This window comes from Falco punctatus (genome assembly GCF_963210335.1).
Source record: "Falco punctatus genome assembly, chromosome: 3".
Taxonomy (NCBI): Eukaryota; Metazoa; Chordata; class Aves; order Falconiformes; family Falconidae; genus Falco; species Falco punctatus.
Window position 1 is genome coordinate 5,637,416 of NC_137582.1, and position 22,782 is coordinate 5,660,197.

The window sequence follows — 22,782 nt, forward strand, 5'->3', positions numbered from 1 at the left end:
TTGCTTTTGTTTGTTTGTTTGCTTGTTTGTTTTTTGTTCGTTATGTTACATGTATGATACATTACTGTCTCAATTTATCACCATCTTCATTCTTCCAGGAAGATCAGAGAAGGGAAATGGAGAGCTCACTTCTCCTCACCACCTTCTCTGCAGATTTGCTCAGTATTCTAGTAAAGAGGAGCTTAAATTTGCATCTGGTGACTGATGGCAAAAAGCCCTAGGTAAGCATGTATAGCAGTCACTCAAACAATAAAATAAACAAACAACTTGGGCAATAATATCATAGGAAGAACAAAAAGGTAGACTGGGATTAGGGATGGCTCTGGCTTCCTGCTATGTGTATTGGTACTTTATATGTCTAATAAAATGAAGATATCAAAAGTTTTAGTATAGAATAAAAGTATGATTTAATGAGAATAACAGAGAAATTATTCAGACAAAAGTGATTTCATATTAAATGGTGTGAGCTATTTGGGAAGGATAGTGTTAAAAAAGAGAAGTTATTCCATTGTATGTCAAGGATGTGATTGTACGCTCTGAACTCCGATATGTAGAGGAATTTAGAACTGATGAAAGCCTAGAAAATACCAGGAAGAAAGCACTAGCACAGCTGGCAGTATGCTGGGGATGTACTATAAACCTTGAAACCAGATTCAGCTGAACAAGGCTTACCGGTGATTTCCAGCATAAGGTAAGAGTTAATTAAGAAGCAGAACTTGCAGGATTTCTAACTACAGAACCAACCTTAAGATAAATAAATTCTTACTTATTATTTTCTCTATATTGTCACATTGTTTAATATACCATATTTAATGTTAATGGAATAATATAAATTCTATGCATCTTGTGACTTTATAAATATGACATATATTCACAACATTAAGTAATTTATCTAAAGCATTGCTTTCTTCAGGGCAGCAGACCCCTGTATTGATACTTAATTTTATTTTCCAAATTTACTAGATAGGGATTATTCTAGCCTGTATGCTAAAGCATACAACTCACATTTCCCTGACAAGGAGTCTCATACAGTTCAAAAAGCTTAAAACTGCCTGACTCAGTCTCTTGTTAAAGGAGATTTAACTATGGAGGAATCTGCTGAAAAAAATAATAAAGACAGACAAATGATGTCTAGAGAGTTTTTCTTGCTCTTCAGTGACAACTTTTTGATATAAAAACTAGAGAAACCAATCTAGGTGTGATTGTCACCAATCAGTTGGAATTAGCTAGTTGAGGCGAAGACAAGGGGCAAGACAGATAGAGGAGAGACCTTTGGCAAAGGGTAAAAGCATAACATTAAACCAAAGGCAGATATCTTCAAAGAACATCCAGAGAATACGGGTGGAAATCATAATCTGCAAATATAAAGGATATGGGACAACTGGTTGTAATACTGAAGGGGAACTGGACATTACAGCAGGTCAAGAGCAGGTGTTAAGAAGGTGATGCTATAACAGAAGGCAAACAATGCAATACTCAGATGTACAAACAAGGGGGTTATTGCCTGTGAAAAACAGAAGACAATCCATCTGTTTTACCTCCCAAGTTCCTAAGATTGGTCACTGGGGAGAGTACTGCGTTCAGCCTTGGGAATCCCAAGCTGGGAGAGAAGCAGATGACTTAGAGTACTAGAAGATTAATAAGAATGAAGACTTGCTGAAAAAGTGTGATGTAGGTAGAAAGGGGGGAAAAAACCACAATAACTACTTGATCCAGAAAAGAGTAGACTGAAGAGCATGAGGAAAAGCCATCATAACAGCTTTCAGATACCTGAAAAGCTCCTGCAAGGAAGGGTGTCCACTCTGACCTTCCTGAATGGTCCTCTATAAACATGTGGTTCCATGTCTGTGATGAATAGAACAAGAAGACTTGGGATTAAACTGTAGCAAAGGTCATTTGGGTTACATAAAAAAAAAATAATCTTCATAGCAGTAAAACACTGGTATGGATTTCCTAGAAATATCATTACTACGTTAGACAACCATATCTGAAATGACAAAGATATATTTGGTCTTAGCTGGTACAGAGGATGGACAATGTGATGGTCGAAGCTATTCTCAGATTTACATTTTTGTGATTTTTCTGGATTGACAGAGATATCAAATGGAATAAAACTAACTTTTACATATATCAAATGTTATTAGATGTAAGAGAGAAGCAAAAAATGTCCACAAATCTCACTGAATAACGTTCTGTAGTGTCATTTTCCAAATGATTGTGTCACCATTATGGGTCTACATGCTGCATGTATAGATTCCACATAACTTAGCTGAATCAAAAGCCAGCCAAGAAATAATAGACATTTAGAGATGTGTAGCCAATTGATGTTTCTATTATGGAATTACATAATGAACTATTATGCTAGAGTCTCATCCAGGATAATGTAAATCGTACCTGCACATAAAGGAAATTATGCTTCTTAGCATTAATGTGTTACATGGGCCTCTGTAGTTTGCTGCAACAGGTTTCAAGGTGGAAATGCTCTTTGGAAGCTTTTCTAACATCTACATGTCCCACCCTGAACCAACTTGTTGGCTGTGACTGAATCTTCATTTTGCTGCAGGGGAGGGTAGAATTTGTTACCACTGTGTGCACTGGTTCCTTGCCTCAGTGCACGAGAGAGTAGTCAGGGAAGAAAATGTGAATTCAAAAACACTAAGGCATTTGAAGTGCCCTGGCTTCCTCTACTGTTTGTTCCTGTAATATGTTGCCTTGGGAATGCACAAAGACAACAGGTTTTTTTTCGCACCAGTGATCGGCTTGACAGGAGGAGCACTGATTAGCTATCAGGGAGCTATAAATCATCTCCCAGTTCCATCAACCAGTTAATATTCACCCCAGGTGGAGATAACATGCCCCTGAAGAGCTAAAGTACAACAGAAACTTATGAAATGTCCATTCAGACTACAGGACCTCATCCCTCTCCCATACCCTGCTTCTGAAACATTCCCTGTGCAGAAGCCACGGAGTTGGTTCGATCAGTTGTAGAAGTGATGATTTTTCCAGCAGGAGGATGCTTTGCTTTTGCTCCATTCTGACCCAGTTACGCTGCTTGAAGGCAGTTGGCATGGCTATGTGTGTCTAAAAGGTACCTGCTGAGCTTCTAACAGATCATCAAGAACTCTGAGCAGTCAAGGTCTGCTGCTGCTGGTTTCAATAGGTAACAGGTCCGCCCTTTGGCCTGCCACTTAAAGAAGGGAGAAGGAAAGTGGGTGACATTGAAAAAGGATGCTTGCTGGTGCAGAAAAAAGGAGAAGCACTGCTCTCAAATAGGAAGAGACAGATCACTGCTAGAGGCGAAATCTGTGAAGAGGTCCTGAACCTGGATCCAGCTGCTGCAACAGGCAACATGGGACCACCCTGCTCCAGAGACAGCTTCCCTGAAAAATAAAGGAAAAATGATTGCTTAGGGACAGGACTTCACGGGTACATAGTATAGTAAGCTGCCTAATAGCTAACTGTTAAAAGTGCTAGAAGTATTACTGACGGTGTTAGCTGTTATCACTGTCTACGTTACATCATATGTCTCTGAAAATCTAACCCTTATTTGGCATTGGTATGTGGTCTTGTGAAATACCAAATATATGAAGCAAATCAGCTGGGGCATTGCATTTATTGAGTTTAAATTCAGAAATGTTCTAATAAGTCACTAATTAAGTCTTACTAAATTGAGGAATAAGTGAGAAGAGCAGGGGCTCAGTGACATTTTATATATATAATACTCGAGTCCTTTGTACTTCATACTTTGGCTTGTTCTAACTTTTCCTTTATCCTTGCTGTCACAAACATGCATTTTAAAAGCTTGCATAGGATTTATTCTTTTTGTTTCCATGGCAGCAATAAGACTGATCCCATCCCTCAGATATGGAAATCTCAGTTTATTATGATTTTTTTTCTCCTCTGGCAAAGTTGCCTTGGATCAAAATCCTGCAATTGACTATATAGGAATTTTATCTTTACATATATAACGTATACATTTCTTTTTGTATGTAGTCAAGGACAGAGGCTTTTGGCCTGCTTCCTGAGCTGGCAATTTTACTAGCTGGTGCTTTTTTTGTACTTCAATATCTATCTTTAATTACAAGTTAACTATTTTGCTGGCCTTTGGATTAATACAACCACATTTTTGGCTGTGCAGCTTCTGGCATTTCTGTTTCCAGCAAAACAAATGCAAATTTTGTTACTTCAACAAAGGAAAGCAAGAACACATCTGCTATTTAGCTTATTTGAACATTTTAGTTGAATGATGATAGACTTTGCAGAGAATTATTTATTTAGGTTTGTTGATTCATCTTCCAATCAGTTATTCAAAACCTCACAGGTTATATTTTTGTTATATTTATGTTGGGCCCCACTTTATTTTACAAAGTTCTTAATTAATCTTGCAAATCAATGGGAAAAAATCCCTTTGCCTTGCTTGCTAAGCCATCTATTTTATTTGTAATTCCTTCTTATCCTTGATTAAAATTGAAATCAGTTTTACCTGCAAGCATGAGGGAAATCAAGCTGACACCTGAGTAGAAGTGAAATTGAACCAGGAATAAATGCTTTCAGGTTAGCAACTACAGTGAGATAAATGACAGAGGTGGGGGTGAAAAAAGAGAAGTTCTGTAACCATGTCCTCAGTGTTACCCATGGTCAGCAGCTCTGGCTTTTTTTTTTTTTTTTTTTATTCACTGTGTACTCTTTCGATTTCTCACATTGTAATAGGTTAAGCTATGAAATGTCACTCATTCACATGGGGTAAAATATTTAAATGACTTATAAAGAAGCTCAAAGCATTACAATTAACCCATCACAAAATATAATGTACCAAAAATGCTTTTTAAAGTTTAATCTACTAATGATGCCCAGCATGCATTAACATTTTCCTCATTTTTTATGTGTCATACATCAGTGGTTAGATAAACACTCTGATTATCATCAGTTTTATGTCACTTTGAGAGTCCAAGCTGATAACTGCCATTAATCACAATCTCAGCGGCACAGCACTTTGAACGCATCTACCACAGAGCTCTGACAGCAGTGACAATAAGAGACATAACTTGTTCTGCTGAATACAAAAAGATGTGCCTCATTGCTTTATATCTGCATACCATTTCAACCACAGAGAACCTCCAAGAACTATGAATATTAGGGAGGCTGTTTGTATGCTTTGTACTCAGGATAGTTTTTTCCTTTGAGAGCTAAAATACAAAATTATACTGATTAAACTAAGAATGGCTTTGTTCATGCTGATTCATGTTGTATCAACTATGATAAAAGCCCTCTGGCCTGTGAGGCCATGTATTTTCTAATTGAGAGTCAGAGAGAGATAAGCTGTGGCAGGAAAAGTAAGCTACTTACTAACAAATTGTTAGAAAAAATACCAGTACTGGGGACATCATTATCAGGAATTGTTCATAAGACAGTTTTGGTCCTGATTCTGCAATTTTTACAATATTCTCAGTTTAACAATGAAACAACTACTGGACATTAAGCTTCTGAACAAGAGACAAAATGCAGCATGATTTCAAGCTTCATGATTTTAATCACTTGGTTGTGGTTTTTGTTTTTGTTTTTATTTTTGTTTTTGGTTTTGGTTTTGGTTTGTTTGGGGTTTTTTTTGTTTTTGTTTTTTTTAAATGGGGACAAGAAGGAACTAGTTTATGCTTCTTTGAACATTGAGCTGGTGCTACTGAGTCTACATATACAGATGTTCTGAGCTGTCAGATCTGCCATGATTTATGTATAAGAAAATGTGAGTACATTCACATGCATTTTGGTGACTACCTGAATGTCTATATACTATATGCTATATTTCCCTTAATATATGGCAAATCCATTATATATTTAAAAGACATTTTTTCTTGTTCTCTAGCCGCTTCAACAGTTCACATGGAACATTGCGCATTAATAGGACACTGAGGAAGTTACAAACTGAATCAGTTGATGTTTGTCTGTAAACCAGTTATGGTAACATTATTCAACATTATTCAATAGGGGAAAATCAATTGCTGTTAATGTAATTAAAAAATTTGAGAAGGAAGATGAAGTAAAAATTAAGCTTTATTATGACTTTCTATGTGCCATGTTAAAAAGATTGCATGTGTACCAAGAATAATAGAATAATCATTATAGTACTTAATGCTCAAACTTTTTATTTCATAAACTGTCATTCCTCAGTTTGAACATCACTGTTCAAGGAAGATTAATGTTGCTGAATACAACATGAGCACTAAACACAAAAAGTGTAAGACAAACTTACAGATTTCAGAGCCTTATGTAATAAATTTATGGGATGTCATCCTGGTTTTGGCTAGGGTAGAGTTGATTTTCTTCCTAGTAGCTGTTATAATGTTATGTTTTAGATTTAGTATGAGAATAATATTGATAGCACACTGATGTTTTTAGCTGTTGCTAAGTAAGGTTTATACTAAGTCAAGGACTTTTCAGCTTCTTAGGCCCTGCCAACGAGAGGGCTGGAGGGGCACAAGAAGTTGGGAGGGGGCACAGCCAGGACAGCTGACCCGAACTAGCCAAAGGGATTCTATACCATGTGACACCACGTTCAGTATATATAAACTGAGGGGAAAGCTGGCTGGGGTCTGCTGATCACAAACTGGCTTGGAAATGGTCAGTGAGTGGTGAAATTACCCTGTGTATCACTGGTTTTGTATATTCTAATAATAACAATTATTTATTATTTTCTTCCTTTTCTGTCCATTAAACTGTCTTTATCTCAACCCATGAGATTTATCAGTTTTCTAATTCTCTCCCCGCTCCTTCTGGGGGGAAATGAGCAAGCAGCTGTATGGTACCTAGTCGCTGGTTGGGGTTAAACCATGACAGATGTATAAAAAAGCTGAAGAAGTATGTGAAATTGAAATTCGTTGTCCTTGAAGGTGTTTAAAATTGGGATACATGTCACTATGAATAGAAGTTGACTTAGTCTATATTCAGTCTTATTTTTAGACAGGATATTAATTTTTTAATTTTTAATATTTACAGCCATTCTTCTCCATTTTAAGTGACTGACCTTCCTCATGGTTCATTAATGTAGAACTTTTTATTGTCTTTTGAACTGACCATACTTTTGCCCTAACATAAAATGACAAAAAATTTCATGGCCTATGATACTGAGGAGGTCAGTCCAGATTAGCTAAAGGTTTGTTTTGGCCGTAACAACCTCTTATCTAGCAATTTTTTTCTGGAATTGTCATAACAGTCCTGTCTGACTGCACATTATTAAATTAATTTATAAGCTTATTGAAAGCTACCTTCTTTCTTAAAAAGTACAACTAAATAAAAAATAATGCATTTAAACATGAGGCAAATTTTGAACCCTCTGTCTTTTTCTTTTCTAACTAGTTTTTTACCTACTAGCCACAGTGACTGTCTTTCTTTGCAAGCATATGCTAAGGGATACACTTAATGTGTGAATCATCTCCTCAGGCAAAGAAAAGTTTGTACTTTCTTTACTGAAGTAGTTTATTGGTAAACATTTCTGTTTTTTTATTTGAAGCTTTCATTTTTTTGTAATATGTTGTTTTGTTTCAAGTTCATATGTAACTATCCATTTCTTTAGCTAGAAAAGTAAAATTAGAAAAAAAAAAAAAAACACAGCCACACCTCTCATCTGAATAGAAAGTATTAAAATACATAACAACCTTTAGGTCCTAGGAAAATTTGGCTATTGGTAAGTTTCACCTCCTTCATAAAATGATTTTACCCTCCTTGAATAGAAGGTCATGACGATCATGATGTCTGGCCTGGAGGCATTTTTTTTCACTGTCCTGAGCCCCAGATAATGCAGTTTTGGTGGTGATAAAGCACGGCCATAATTTCAATTCCAAAAAGACTACACAACAGCAGTCACTTTCTAAAGCCCTGTCCTCCCCTTCTGTCTTACTTTGCACAGATTTCTTTTATTCATGCAAACACTGGGTCAGCCTTGAAGTAGATCATGTGGCTGCACACTGCAGTAGGCAGACAGGTTTACATGACATATCCCCAGGTCTCTTGAGAGTTACATGCAAATTCTAAAAATATATCAGTATTTGATCCTTGTAAGGAGCCTAGTAATAAGATAGACAGTATCCTATTACAACACAGAGGATGGACCTTTATGGGGGGACCAAAACCATTCTTAACATACTTTTCCATTAAAGGGAAGTGGTAGGATCTGCTAATCAGATCAAGCACTATAAAGATGGTGAGGAAAGGAGGACAGATGTTTTCCTTTTTCTGCTCACTGGATGGATCATCCAGCAGTGCCATTCTGCTTAATTTCCTTGTCCTGGAATGAATTCTAGTTGCACCAGATGCAGATAATTAGGTGCATACACGTAAAATATATACGGTATCTACCTTATATGCACCTATAAATTTCATACAATATGAAAGACAGGCATCTGGTTAGCTTCTGTGTGGGTATGCTCATTCTGCAGCTGATATCTGCTCTGTGTGCATCAAACTTAATTTTCAAACTGTGAATTCAGTGATCCTGCAACTGAAGACAGTAACAAAGGTATAGGTTCTGAATTCGGAAGAATTAGCTCACTCTCTGTCTCTTTTCACTATACCACGAAATATGTTCTTGGAAATAACATCAAATAGAAGGTATTATAGAGATACATTCACTCCAGTTTTCTCTTGCATTCATAACGTTATTAATTTTTCAGTTTTAATTTTGCAGTATTCTGAATCATAAGGCAGAGACCATGATGTAAAAGGTTAGATAAAAATAATAGGGTATTGCTCTATTCTTACTGCCTTCAGTCTAGAGTGCCTCCTGCTTATATTTTTCCCAAAACTTTCCTTTACAAATGAGTTGGAGAATTTCTATATGTTTTTTATTGAAGTTCAGACTTGCATAAATGTAGTATTTAAATTACTGAGTGGGGAAAACTAAAACACAACTCACCATGCCACCCCCACCCCCCCAAAAAAAAACCAAACCAGAACCCCATTAGACATTGAAATTTTGATTCAGTGTAAAAATATACTGATTTTTTCCTGACTTCTCAACAAAATATGGGCTAAAGAACAATGAGTTTGCCTCACACAAAATCAGAAGAAATATACCACTTCAAAAATTTGCCAAAATGTAAGGATTTTTTAAAAGCTTTGTTCTTGCATTTGTGTTGACAGTTTTTGAAATATCATAGTGTTATGACTGTGGCAGTATTGCTGTGTGGTTATTCTTTATCCTGACATGGATGTTTGTTTTGAGCACTAATAGTTTTAATTTTAGTTTGTCTATATTTAAAGATCTTTAGGTGTCTCATGCAAGACTATTGATAACCTTGCTAAAGACATGTAATCACCTTCAAGTTCATTCTGTTATGCAGGGTAATTAAGCACAAATATTTGACACAATTTTTATTTTAATCCAAATCTTTTTACATATCTGAATTATAACCCCAAAAAAGTAAAAAATATCCTTAGGACATCATTCCTGTTCTGCCTAACCTGAGTGCTGGAAAATATACTGAAATTCCTTATTAGCAAATTCTTGAACTATATACTTGTGCTGCAGGTACTTCTACGCTACCTAGTTTTCTGCACCTGTAGGTTCTCTCTCAGAAAAAAAACCCAACAGGTTCAAATGTGTTTTATGATGTCTTAGCCTGAGTCATTTGTCTGAAACAGGTAAGTTTTTCAGAAAGGTTGAATCAAAAGGTGATATTTTCTGTTTTCTTCACTATCTGTGCTAAAGGTTGTTGAACACATCTTTGCCAAAGCAGAGGATTTGGCTCACAGACTTTAAATGGTGTGAGCATTTTGGTTCTAAATGTTACTATCACTTCAAATGGGATTGCTGGGAAAGATAAGTTCTCAATATGCAATAGTTTTTTTCTAGATAAAGGTAATCACCACTTCTGTGGCACTGCGAAGTGCCACTTGGTTTTATTTGGCTTTATGAGTGCTGTGCATTCAGCTGCCTGCTACTCCTACACTGTTAAGCAAAACCCTAAATGAAACTTTGTGTGGAAAACATCAGAATTTAAGATCATGTACGTGAACTGTACTGTTGGAAATGCTATCTATCAAGTGATATATACCTTATGCTTCAGCTGCCCTCTCTCAACTACTATTCTTAATATCCAGGATCCTCTGCAGGATAACTTATGGTTTTTCAGTCAAAGGACATTTCTGTATGGTCATTTTGCCCTAACCCCAGTAGCTTCTTGTTCATACTTGGTATGGCGTTTCACCTTTGAAATAACACATGCTGCAAAAAAATTGAAAATAACAGGTTTTTTTGTTTCAGCTGCTGCCAACCAACTGCTCATTTTTGATTCTGTTGAGTGCAGTAGATAAAAAAGATTATGTACCATGGTTTCATTTGTTCCCCTCAGAGTAACCACCATCTGGTAAAAATTAACAGAAACACTGAATACTAGTTTTACTCAAACTTATTTTAAGATTCAATGTCTGTTAATACCTGATAGGGCTGTAGCAAGTTGTAAAAGATTTAAAAAGAAATCACTAACTCCTCCATTTACCATATACAGTAGAAAATATTAAATGAATGAGCCTCAATGGCTAGTTTTCCTCTTGGGCACACTCATGAATTTCTGTGCTTACAAAGTCTCCCTTATTTCTGGATGTCTAAGGAGTAAATTGTAATCTATGTTACTAGTAATATAGCCACCAGAAAGGATAATATGAAAAAAAAAGAAAAGAGATTCAACTGTCTTTCACTATAGAAATATGGTATATGGTAGAAACATACATTAATACACACTTTATGTATATATGTATAGAAAAATAGGCAATGGATTTCAGACGCCATATTTTCATAAGGTAATGATAGAAATCAGTGAAGTTTATGCATTTTCACCTCTTCACATTCACAGACAGTATTATTGCATTTAATTTGAGAGCAGAACAAAACTATCCATTGTGTCTGAAGGACACTGAGCTATTCTTCTACATATACATTTCTCCACACAAGTTATCTGTGGAAAAATATCAAATAACTTTCCTCTAACAAATGCAGAGGAGAAAGCCTATGATATCAGCTTAGTCAAGTGACAATAAGTTAAAACATGTTTTTACTTTACTGAGGGATAATGTTATCACTGCAGTGCTTTCAGAGTAAGATGATTCATCCTGTGTATCCTGGAGCATTAATAGTGAGCATCGTGCTAACACTTCTAACACTTGAACTTCTACAACTTATGTTCCAAATTGTTGCGAATTTAGCAACAAATAGAACAATTGTTCTTGAATGATCTTGAACGAGATGAAACCTTCTATTCTGGGCAGTTATACCCTTAAATAGGGAGTGATTGATTCTGAGTCACATTTAATTATACAAGTGTAGAAGTTAGACATATGTAAAGCCTCACTTTACATAGTGTTTTCCCATCACATACCTTATAGCATGTCAACATGACTTACATTTGTCATCCTGCATCCATACGTTCTTTACCTGCAAAAAAACCCTATTAAAGTCATTAAACCCATTCAAGATGGCACCTCCAGAAATGAAGGCTAATATGTTTCTCTTGCACTGGTAATGAACATGTACTTACAACCCCTGCAAACCAATACTAACACAATCACTTCACTCTATTCATTCTTCTAAACTAAGCCTCCTGAAAAACTTCAAAGTTTACTGTTGCCTTTTCTGAAGCACTGAGAGGTACACACAGAGGGCACATTAAAACAACTGTGTGAGGTGAAGTCTCTTCTGCAACCCCAAAACAAATACAGTTCAGCAGAGGTACATTTACAGAAGACTGACAGGAAAGATTGCAGTGTAAGAGACACCCATTTCTTGTTTTAATCCTTTTTTTTTTCCTGTGGTATCTTGCTTGAGCTGAGTAAAAAGTTTTGATGTGACTAAGTTTTCTAAGTTACTGTAATTATCTGTCTTTAAAGGCTTTTGGAAAACACAGGGTTTGTGTCAAGTCCATCATAGCTGATGAATTGAAACATTAGAGGCCAGAGAAAAGTAGTATCCACCATCTCCGATTTTGTATTCAGTGCAGTGCAGAGTAGCAGCAAAAGCTGTCACTGCGGGGCCTAGGCATAACTTTCCAACTTACTCCCTCTTCATTAAAAAAACAAACAAAAAACTCCACCAAAAAAACCAACCACAAAAAACTTAAAAACACTCATAGAGAGCAAGGGAAGAGAATGGACAAATGATTTCCCAGCAGTCACAGAAGGGAAGGTCAAAACAGATGTGTGAATGGAGGTCTGCCAGGCCCTGGGGTTAGCATCACCCCTGCAGGAAAAGCCATCCTCTCTGCAAGAGACGTGGTGTAATGCTGATTGAACATCCACACTAGAACACCTATGAAAGCTTGATTTTGAACCCTTTGTTCCCTTTACTATTTTCTTTTTGATTAAACACCACCCATTGTTATATATTCTGAGAAATGGTGGCCCTGCAGCAGTTATAAATCGATAGCTAGGTGTTGAGGAATAGGAAGGAGAAGAAAAAAAAAGAAAAGGAGGAAAGTTGCTTGAAGTCAGAAAGAAGTTAATAAAAATAGGTCAGGCAATTTCAGCCCTTTCTCATGTGAAACAAATGGGCTAATCCTAAGTAGGAGTCACACATCAGGATCTTCAGTGTATCTGGGGCTCATCAGGCAATGGCATATAAGTAGCAATACAAAAATCATTTTTCACTGATATCAGGAAGTTTGCAGCATAATACATTATCCTGCAAAGAATGTGTATTACACCTGGGTTTTTACCTAGGACCGAATAAATATTACAGAAATTAAAGTGATCTGTTATCCAGGTCATTTACTCAGTAATGATTAAGCTGAAGAAGTATATATGAAGAGATCAGAATTTTTGTTAAAACTCTGTAAAACTGTAATTTAAATGGACAAAAAACCCGAAAGCAGAAGATGATATTTTTTCATGTCAAAGGACAATCACTTTACTTGCATAGTTCCTGGAAACAGGACCTTCCACAGTATAATAAAATAATGTCCAAAGTAACTAATTTTAAAAGTCTACAAATTAAAATCCTTCTGAAACTCCTTAATTGCCTACTGTAATTAAACTCATCATGCAATCATTAAAAATGTAAGAGAATAAGGAAAGTATTTAAAACACAGAAGGGGAAGAAACTTTATATTCAGGCAGATGAATAGAAGACATTCAAGTGGAATGAACTTACTATTCAGGAAAGATTTTGCTAGTTGTATTTGGATCACAAGCTATAGCAATTGTTAACATGTGTCACTGCCTCTAATGGTATATGGGTTCAATTAGAGCACACAGAATGCCAGATGGGACTGGAGGAAGCTGTCAGCAGAAAGAAAATGTGCTTTCTGATTTTTGCATTCCTGTGCAAAAAACCCACTAGTGACAATTGTTTTTATCTGTAAAGCCAATGCTTTTGTTATAAATCCTGGCACGATCTGGGATTACAAAGCCAACAAGCACCAGATGGCTGAAGATATTCAGGCCAGGTCTACAGCCTCCTGCCAGCCCTATTTCAGCAATCAGGAGTGTGCAGAAAGATGATCCCTCTTCAACACGTCTGGGTGAGCAGATGCTCCTCATGGGTAGACATAGTAAGTACACTGGCAAAACTCTAGCATGACTGTTGGTACAGATGCTTGACAAAGGTAGGGAAGATTATTTAGACAACTGCAAAACACAGCATTGCTGAAATAGAGAATATCTGTAATCTGTTGTGCTGATTTTGGCTGGGATAGAGTTAATTTTCTTCACGGTAGCTAGTATGAGGCTATGTTTTAGATTTGTGCTGAAAACAGTGTTGATAACAACAAAAATGTTTTTGCTGTTGCTGAGCAGTGTTTAGACAGAGTCAAGGGCTTTTCTGCTTCTAACAGCAGCCCACCAGCAAGTAGGATGGGGGTGCACACAAAGATGGGAGGGGACACATCCAGCACAACTGACCCCAACCGACCAAAGGGATATTATGATGTCATGCTCAGCATATATAAAGCTGGGGAAAGAAAAAGGAGGAGGGGGATGTTCGGAGTTTGTTTTCCCAGGTAACCATTACGTGTGATGGAGCCCTGCTTTCCTGGGGATGGATGAACACCTGCCTGCCCATGGGAAGTGGGGAATGAATGCCTTGTTTTGCTTTCCCTGTGTGTGTGGCTTTTGCTTTACCTATTAAACTGTCTTTATCTCAACCCATGAGTTTTCTCACTTTTACTGTTCTGACTCTCTCCCTGCTCCCACTGGGGAGGAGTGAGCAAGCAGCTGTGCAGTGCTTTTTGCCAGCTGGGATTAAACCATGACCTCTGCAATCACAAATTAGCCCTAGCATAGGCATTGTTTTATATGGTAATAAATATCGTACCATGTCAAGATTAATTTGCCATTCATTAGACAGCTGTTAATATGAAATTATGTCTTTGCTTAAGCAGAAAAAGAAATTATATTGACCACTGAGAAACATGGTCTTTCCCCAAAAGTTTGAAACCTAAATTTCTAAAAGCCAGAAGAAAGATTAAAACCAGTCCATGTTGAGCACATCTGCAATCTTGTGAGAAGTTTCTGCAAGAACATGGAGCTGAACTGAGTTACCTAAATCATGTTCTAGTATCCTGACACAAGGCTGTTTTGTGTCATCTACTGACATGCTAATAAGTTGAAATGAAATGTTTCCTTCACCCTTTCTGTGGGCAGGTGTTACTTAATTCCATGATCTGTGAGGATATCAGATCATTTCTTTTTAATAGAAAACAAAAATAAAACCTGTTATTTCTCTGAGAGGCAGGTTGTTGTGCTATGCAACTACATACCTCTTGTCTAGTGATAAATGCCAGCAGAGTGAGCCCCCATTTGTCTGCAATATCTCATGCAGTCCAACCTGTAGCTAAAAATTTCTGATTAACTTTAATTTTTCCTTGCTCTGGTCTTCTTCGCAGACTCTCACTCATGACCTGTTGTGTATTGCTGTTAGATCTCGTGGGAAAGGTGCAATGAGGATGGGGAAGGTGAAGGGAGAAAAAGTATTGAATGCACAATCAAAGCATCAGCTGTGACATTTGAAGTAATTCTTTAGCCTTTGTGGTTTTGTTTATTAGAATCATAGAAACATAGAATATCTCAAATTTGAAGATACCCATAAGGATCATCGAGTCCAACTCCCTGCTCCTTGCAGGACTACCTAAAACTAAACCATATCACTGAGCAACATCCAGATGCTCCTTGAGCTCTGACAGGCTTGGTGCCATGATCACTTTCCTGGGGAGCTTGTTTCAGTAACAGACCACCCTCTCAGTGAAGAACCTTTTCCTAATGTCCAATCTGAACTCCTGCTGACACAGCTTTTTTCCATTTCCTCATGTCCTGTCACTGGTCACCAGAAGCAGATCAGCATATCATCCTCTACTGCTCCCCTTGAGGAAGTTGCAGAATTGTAGACTGCAATGAGGTCACCTCTCAGCCTTCTTTTCTCCAAGCTGAATGAACCAAGTGACCTCAGCTGCTCCTCATAAGTCTTGCCTTTAAGATGCTCCACAATCTTGGTCATCCTCCTCTTCACACACTCTAATAGTTTGATGTCCTTATACTGAGGCACCCAAAACTGCACACAGTACTTGAGGTGGGGCTGCACCAGTGCAGTTAAAAGTGAACAATCACTCCCTTGACTGGCTAGCTACGCTGTGCTTGATGCACCCCAGGGCACGGTTGGCCCTTAGCTGCCAGGGAACACTGTTGACTCATATTCAACTTGACATCAACCCAGACACCCATATCTCTTTCTGCAGGGCTGCTGTCTAGCTTCTCAACCCCCGATTTCTGTGTATAACCAGGATTACCCCATCCCAGGTAGAGAATCCAGCACTTGTTCTTGTTAAATTTCATACCGTTGGTGATTGTCTGTTTCTCTAGTCTATCCAGATCTCCCTGTAAGGACTTTCTGCCCTAGAGGGAGTCCACAGCTCCTCCTAATTTGGTATCATCACCAAACTTACTTAATGTAGATTCAATGTCTGTCCAGATCATTCAAAAAAACATTAGAGACCACTGGCCCTAAAACTGAGCCCTGGGGAACCCCGCTGGGGACTGGCCACCAGTCTGATGTAACCCCATTTAGTATAACTCTTTTTACCTGACCCGTCAGCCAGTTGCTCACCTAGCATATTATGGACAGTAAACACATTGAAGTGACACAGCCAGCTAACATCAAGCTATTTTTTGAGGACTTTCTGAATCCAGTAGGCAGAAAGAGGTGAGGTTGCCACAGCTCCATGTCCCTAGGTCCAGTCAGTAGTGAGGCTGAGCACAAACCCAACAGGCACAGTCACACTGTACCCAATATATACACACATACACAGCTGGCCACACAAATTAAGACAGACAAAACCACTCATGCAAACACAGATGGCACAAATGGGCTAACCTTGTCTCCCTCTACAGCAATTCAAGGTGAAGGTCCATTAGTGAGAAACATATACGTATATAATGTGGGAGTATCCACATCATATATGTATGTACATCCTACCTACTAAGGACAATTAGCTGTCCTTAGGTACTCAGCCTGTGTAGCAGTTGTTCCCTCCAGCAGCTGACTCTCAGACTACATTGGTCTCCCTGCTGTTCAGCCCAGATTTATGGCCACTCCAATAACTGAGTCCCAAGCCACTTACCCTACTTGCTGAGTATCCCAGCTTGATCCTGGCTAGCAATTATGCACCGACATACATAACTACATAATATGCACACACTCTGGTCTCTCCAGCTGCTGGCACCATGAACACACAGGCCTTGTGAGCCCTGGTCTTGTGCTAATTGCCAGCACTTGTACAACCACACACACACATGCACATATATAGAGTCCCTCACTCAGTAAAACAGCTAGAAATGGCATTTAATAAGAAAACAGGACAGAATACACTGATCAGGCATAGAGCATGGCCAGACCAAGGTACTGCCCAGCCACCTGTTTACACGTGGCCAGCCCCTTTTATCCTTTTATCCCTTTGTCCCATGTTTGTTTCTCTCAAAAACACCTTGACCTTTCCTGCCTGTGATTCTGCCACTTGTAACACCTGGACACTGGGGCTGAGGCTTTCCTGGGACAACCCTGACAGGAGCTTAGGTTCATGTCTCTGATGGGGTTACTGGGAATTTACCATTTGTCTCTGCGTTTCTGTGTTCCTTTGTGTGGCAGGATGAGCCTTAAATCACATAAACCCACTCTTTTAAGTTAAAAATACAGGTTTATGACTATAATGGTAGTTTGCTCCAGTCCAGACTAAGACACTTAATAATTCTATATTCATCTTACAGAACTCATCAGGCTGCCTGGCTCTCCAAGCAGCATTTAGTAAAAATGTCATCTTTTGTTACAATTAGCTCTAGCCACTCTCGGTAGGAGCTGTAAATCACCTGGAAATACTCTTTATCTAAAACCAACATAATATATTGATTTCCATATAGAAACACACTTGTGCATGTATATGCTAATCTCCTTCAATAAACAGCTGAAATATTTTAGACAGTGTTTCTCCTGTGCATTATATATGAATGGAAGGAACAGAACTATCTCAATAACAGGTTCAGAAAGGAGAAAGGGCAGAAAACCTTGTTGAGTTGTCTGCAATTTAGAAATACTCTGTGTGGGTCTCCACCCATTCTTATCCCCAGTAAGAAAATGGAGGTGATGGACTATCCCAGCTATGCATTAATAACAGGGGTAGCAAGAATACATATATTGCGTTTAATTCATCATCTCCTTTCCAACAGAATATAATTCACAAGGATGAACGTCCTGTCCTAGTTAAATGAAATATCATTTACAAAGCTTCTTATGTATCCTATCTCAAGAGACAGGGCTGTTGTAAGGAGAGGCCTACCATTGATTAAGCTTTAGAATATTTCAGTACAAAGACAAATGCATTTCATATATAATTTGCATCACCAAGACGCAGAGAAAATCCAGTCTTGTGTAGCTCAGCTAGTACCCAATGCAGACAAATTTTAAAAATTTCATTCATGTGAAGATTCCTTAATAGAAACAAAATACTAAAAAAATATAAACATCTATGTAAGTTCATATCAAACCAAAAAAGGTTATCGGTGTCTTGTTTTGATACTTTGGACAACTCATGCATATCACACATCTCATAGTATAAAAGATCAGAAAAGATTTAAAACAATAGCACTGTACAATACAGGTGATACGTAAATAAGAGAATGAAATCCTGACTGTAGGGATACCTGCAGGGAAACCGCTAGCTCCAGAAGAGCTGAGGCTTCACCCAAAGCATTCAAGAGTGACAGGAGCTCTTCAGTAGAATATTTCACAAAGAAATATATGCAAGTCATCACTATACTGTCATATCTTCTGCTACCCTTTTTAAAACAGGTCCCACTTATGAAGAATACCAGAAGGGAACAGGGAGGAAGCAGTGCCCAAATGTTTTGTCAAATCTGTCTTCAGTAGCCCTGGATCCCTCTAGGCTTTCCAACAAGGCGGTGAATAACAACAGCACATTTCAGAGAATGCATGGACCCTGCTATGAGACACATCACCATTCCTATGGGCCCCACGCAGGTCAGAAAGCCTAGATACAGAGAATTAGCCCATTGCAGAGCCATGCCCAGCTATCTCCACAGTTCATCTTTACTGATTCTCTGACTTTCCCTCACTTTACATACATGCTATTTTAATGAAAAGCCTAAGACTTTGTTGTGAAATGCATGACCGCATAAAATAAATGGTCCAGATGTCATCCAGCCTGTTTCCTTTGGGGAAAAAAAATGTAAAAACCAACCAACCAACCAAAGACAAAAAAACCCAAACCCCAAGCTATCTGTGTTAGGTATCCTCAGAGAAATAACTCCTATAGATTCCCATTGTATTTGGTTTCTCTCTAGTTATTAGGAAGAAAAAATATACTGTAATATTGTTTTCAGAAAAAAAAAAAAAAAATTACATCTCAAGGAGAGTACACATTATGTGATTATGTTCCTTTTTAAGTAAGATTATTTTCCCTCCCTTTCCTATTAAAGAAAGGATGAAGCATAGAATGTCACCATAATTAAGAAAACAAGTGCATCAAACTCATGCATACTAATCCCAAAGCAACATTCATGAATCTTCACAATTTTTTGAGAACCATAGTGCTGCTGGACTAAAACCACCTTGTGTAAACTGTTCTGGTAGAAGTCATTGGAACAGTGGTAATTTCTACCAGCTGGGAACATTGTCCGCTGTGTTTCAAGTTATTGCTTTGTATATCTAAACTAGTGCCAAACTATTTCTATCAAAAATTTCTAAAATGGTTTTATTCACAAATGTTTTTAGAGAAAGATAATGACAAGGCAATGTGACAAAAGCATAACTTCGTTTCTATTCAGTCTGTCTTTTAAGGAAATATTCTCAGTGTCTATAAATTGGTACAAATACTGATTAAGCTGTGCTGTTTTATTCCCTCTCATTTTTGCTTAGGCAATGTTGAGTTCAGTTTTCCTTGATTTTCTTAGTCTTACAGATCAACTTTTCTTGAAGACTCATTTTATATTGTTGTGGTTTTGGTTTTATTTTGTTTAAAATGGTGGCACACTTGTGTCAGGATCACCATGTTGACAAACAAAATCCTAAAGAATAACAAAACCAAACACTAAAAACCAGCACAATGATAGTTAAAGTTTTGCTACACAAACAAGTGTCATCATTTTATAAAATAAGTGGAATAGTTCCTCATCTCCAAAGGCTAGGCTCAATCAAAATTCCTTATCACTTAAACATCACAGAAACCAACACATATACAAGGGCCAAAAATTGACACCTATCAAAGACACATTCCATGTCCTGGCAATCCCAGTAAATGAGACAAATTTCAGCTGTACTATTTTTTTCTTATATGTAAGGAAATGTTTCTAATGTGGAACATCAACAAAGTGAATTGGAGAAGACAATCACAGATTACACTATGCAGTTTCACACAGGAGGCATCACTGGTTCCATCATCTGCAAGCTGTGAAAATTAGAGACAATAAATAAATGTGGACTTATGTACATCATACAAATTTCAGAGTGGGATAAGTTGTATGGCACAGTAGGAGAGCTCTGTAGTAAATAAAGTTTTTCAAAGGAATTATTGCCCTAGAAAAAGTTTGGACATTTGTACTGGCAAAATATTGCCTACATCTATACTAACAAATGAAATTATAACCAGGCTATTTCTATACACAGGAACTCAGTCACCTAAGTTGTTAAAATAGTTCCTGACATTGTTTTGTCCTACACTCTCCCAGATAAGATCTTGACAGGATTAGGGATTTACCACACACTTACAGGCACTTGGCTTGTGGGTATCTTACCCACAAGCACCTTCTTTTGGATAGTTTATTAGCATGGCCATGGGCCAGTATGTGTCAGTTCATCTCAGGAAATGGCTGCTGGCATGTTTCATTTAGTAATATAATAATACACTCTGTAATTCCTACTTTGTTCTTTATTTTAATACACAATTCATCAGGGAGCAATCATATGATCAGCCTGTGTGTGTCTGCCTGTTACATCCCACAGATTTCAGCCAATTTTTCTGAATTATAAGTAAATCCCTACAAGTGTAATGAACAGACAAATGAGTAGAGAAGCAAGACCCAGAAGTGCCCCCTTTTATGGAAAGGTTGTAATATGTTCACCTCTTACTGACACCAGAGAATCCGCATAATAGATCAACTTTAAGAAACAAACCCATACAAAATTTGGCTTAATTTGCATTTCTGCTTACTGATATGTTCATTTATTATTTGTTCCAGTATCTCTGAAAGAAGTAGATTTAGACTCTCCAATTTAAAATTCCCCATGTCATTCTACCCCTCTACCCTCACCACCTCCAGGCATTTCCATCTCTCATGCTGTTTGGGATTACTTCCAAATCTAAGATTCTAAGGGGGTGGTATTTTAGGAAACTGTAGGCTGATAACTAAACTCTTGGCTAGACAGTCCTAATGTAATTTAAGGGAAACTGACCATGTCTGAGTGGTGATATGTCCTTAAGATGAATGACACTAATAGTCCCTGTGTTGTTCCAAGCATAGGGACTCAAATCTGACAGTCTGGGGCTCTGCCTGTGTTCACATATGATTCTTTACAGATTTTCTCTCCCTGCCATACTCAAGGTCTATGAGTCATGTAATGCTTAATTACATATAGCATAGAAAAATACAGTTAGAAAATATAGCAAGAGGCAATCTACTTAATTTTCCTGTCCTAACTTCACCTGTATTGATCCTGAGAGACATTTATCTGGCCTATTCTTAGGTATCTTCAACAGTAGAGGTTGTTCACCTTTCTAACACCTGTGCTGACTAACTTCTGAAATGCTTTCTAAAGTGAATATCCACATAGCACTGTGTATGCTGGAGACTCTTACTAATTCTGTCTTAATTATTAGCTCCTCAGAGTTGAGTTATTGATTTATTTTTTTTTTTTTGGGGGGGAAGCATATCCTTTAATGCTAATAATAATGGGACAACTATTATATTATTTTAAGTACTGAGTAACTCGTGCAAGTTTACAATTGTAGAACTGTTATCATGATTTACAAAGGTATAAATGAGAAAATACTGTGGCCTAGAAATTTTGAATGCTTTATTTCTTTATATGCAGCTATTTCGACGTATGGTGAAAAACGTCATGAAATTAATATAATTGCTATCAAAGTCCTGTTTGTCACTGAATTTACCTCACTTTAGCTATTTACCATACATGTTTTATCTACAGGTCCTTAAATTTAGAAAAAGAAATTAGAACTGTAGATACAAAGCTGCACAGCACTTACATATTGGGGAAAAAATACATTCAACCTGCATTTGCTTTAGCCTCTGTGGGATGCTGAGACACTTGTCAAAGCCCAACTGGCTTACTGAGCTTCAAGGATTCATAGGATTTAAATTACTTGCTCTGGGGGAAATCAAGTGTGCAGGAGACCCCCCAGGGTCCCACCATCTAATTAAAAGGAACTTTCTTCTTGATCATCCTCGTGTAAATATATAATAAGCCATCAGACTAGGATCATTCTGTTTAGATATCATCTGCCAGTCAGGAAGATCAATGATGAGAGTAAACACTTTATATTTATTTCCTGAATATGTTGCAGATCATCTAACATATTTCTTTATGAAGAGTTGGATCTCCATATGTGGGCTGGGAAGCCTGCAGTAATTCTGAATTCTCTTAAGGGGCCATTTTCAACAGGGAGATAGATGCTCAAGTTAAAAAGCTCTAGGAAACTTAATTTTTGGACATAATAAGCTGTTTTATTCTGTGTGCAGAATTTTTATTGTTGTAGTCATACTTCTTTCCAGAATCAGAGATATCATAAAGAGTTTTCCTTTATGCACAACCATACACAAAATACTTTGTCTTTAACACTATGTTTTTAATCCTGATGCTATCAGCATCAGCCACTGAACTAAATTAAAGCAGACCACTCTCCAATCTAATGAGATAAAGCAAACTGATTTTACAGTGGCAGTGTAGTAGGATCTGTTGTTAAACAGCACTGCAGAAAAAAAATGACATTAATTTCATGAGTCACCAGAACTCTATATGTTGGCATATTTGCCTATGTTTGAAAATAGTGCCTTTAAACCATTTAGACAATAAATAAAAGGCTTTTGGGATAAAGCAGGAAGATAACAGATCTAATTCAGAATTTTATAAATGGTCATATCACAGTTCTTATTTTGGGGGACTCACTGTACATAGACCTACAAACAGTAATATTAATTTGCTTTTGATTGCTTCTCCAGCTGCCTTCCTATTTCACTTTATTCAGCTTTATTTCTGATTTTATCATCATCATCAGACTTTAAGCT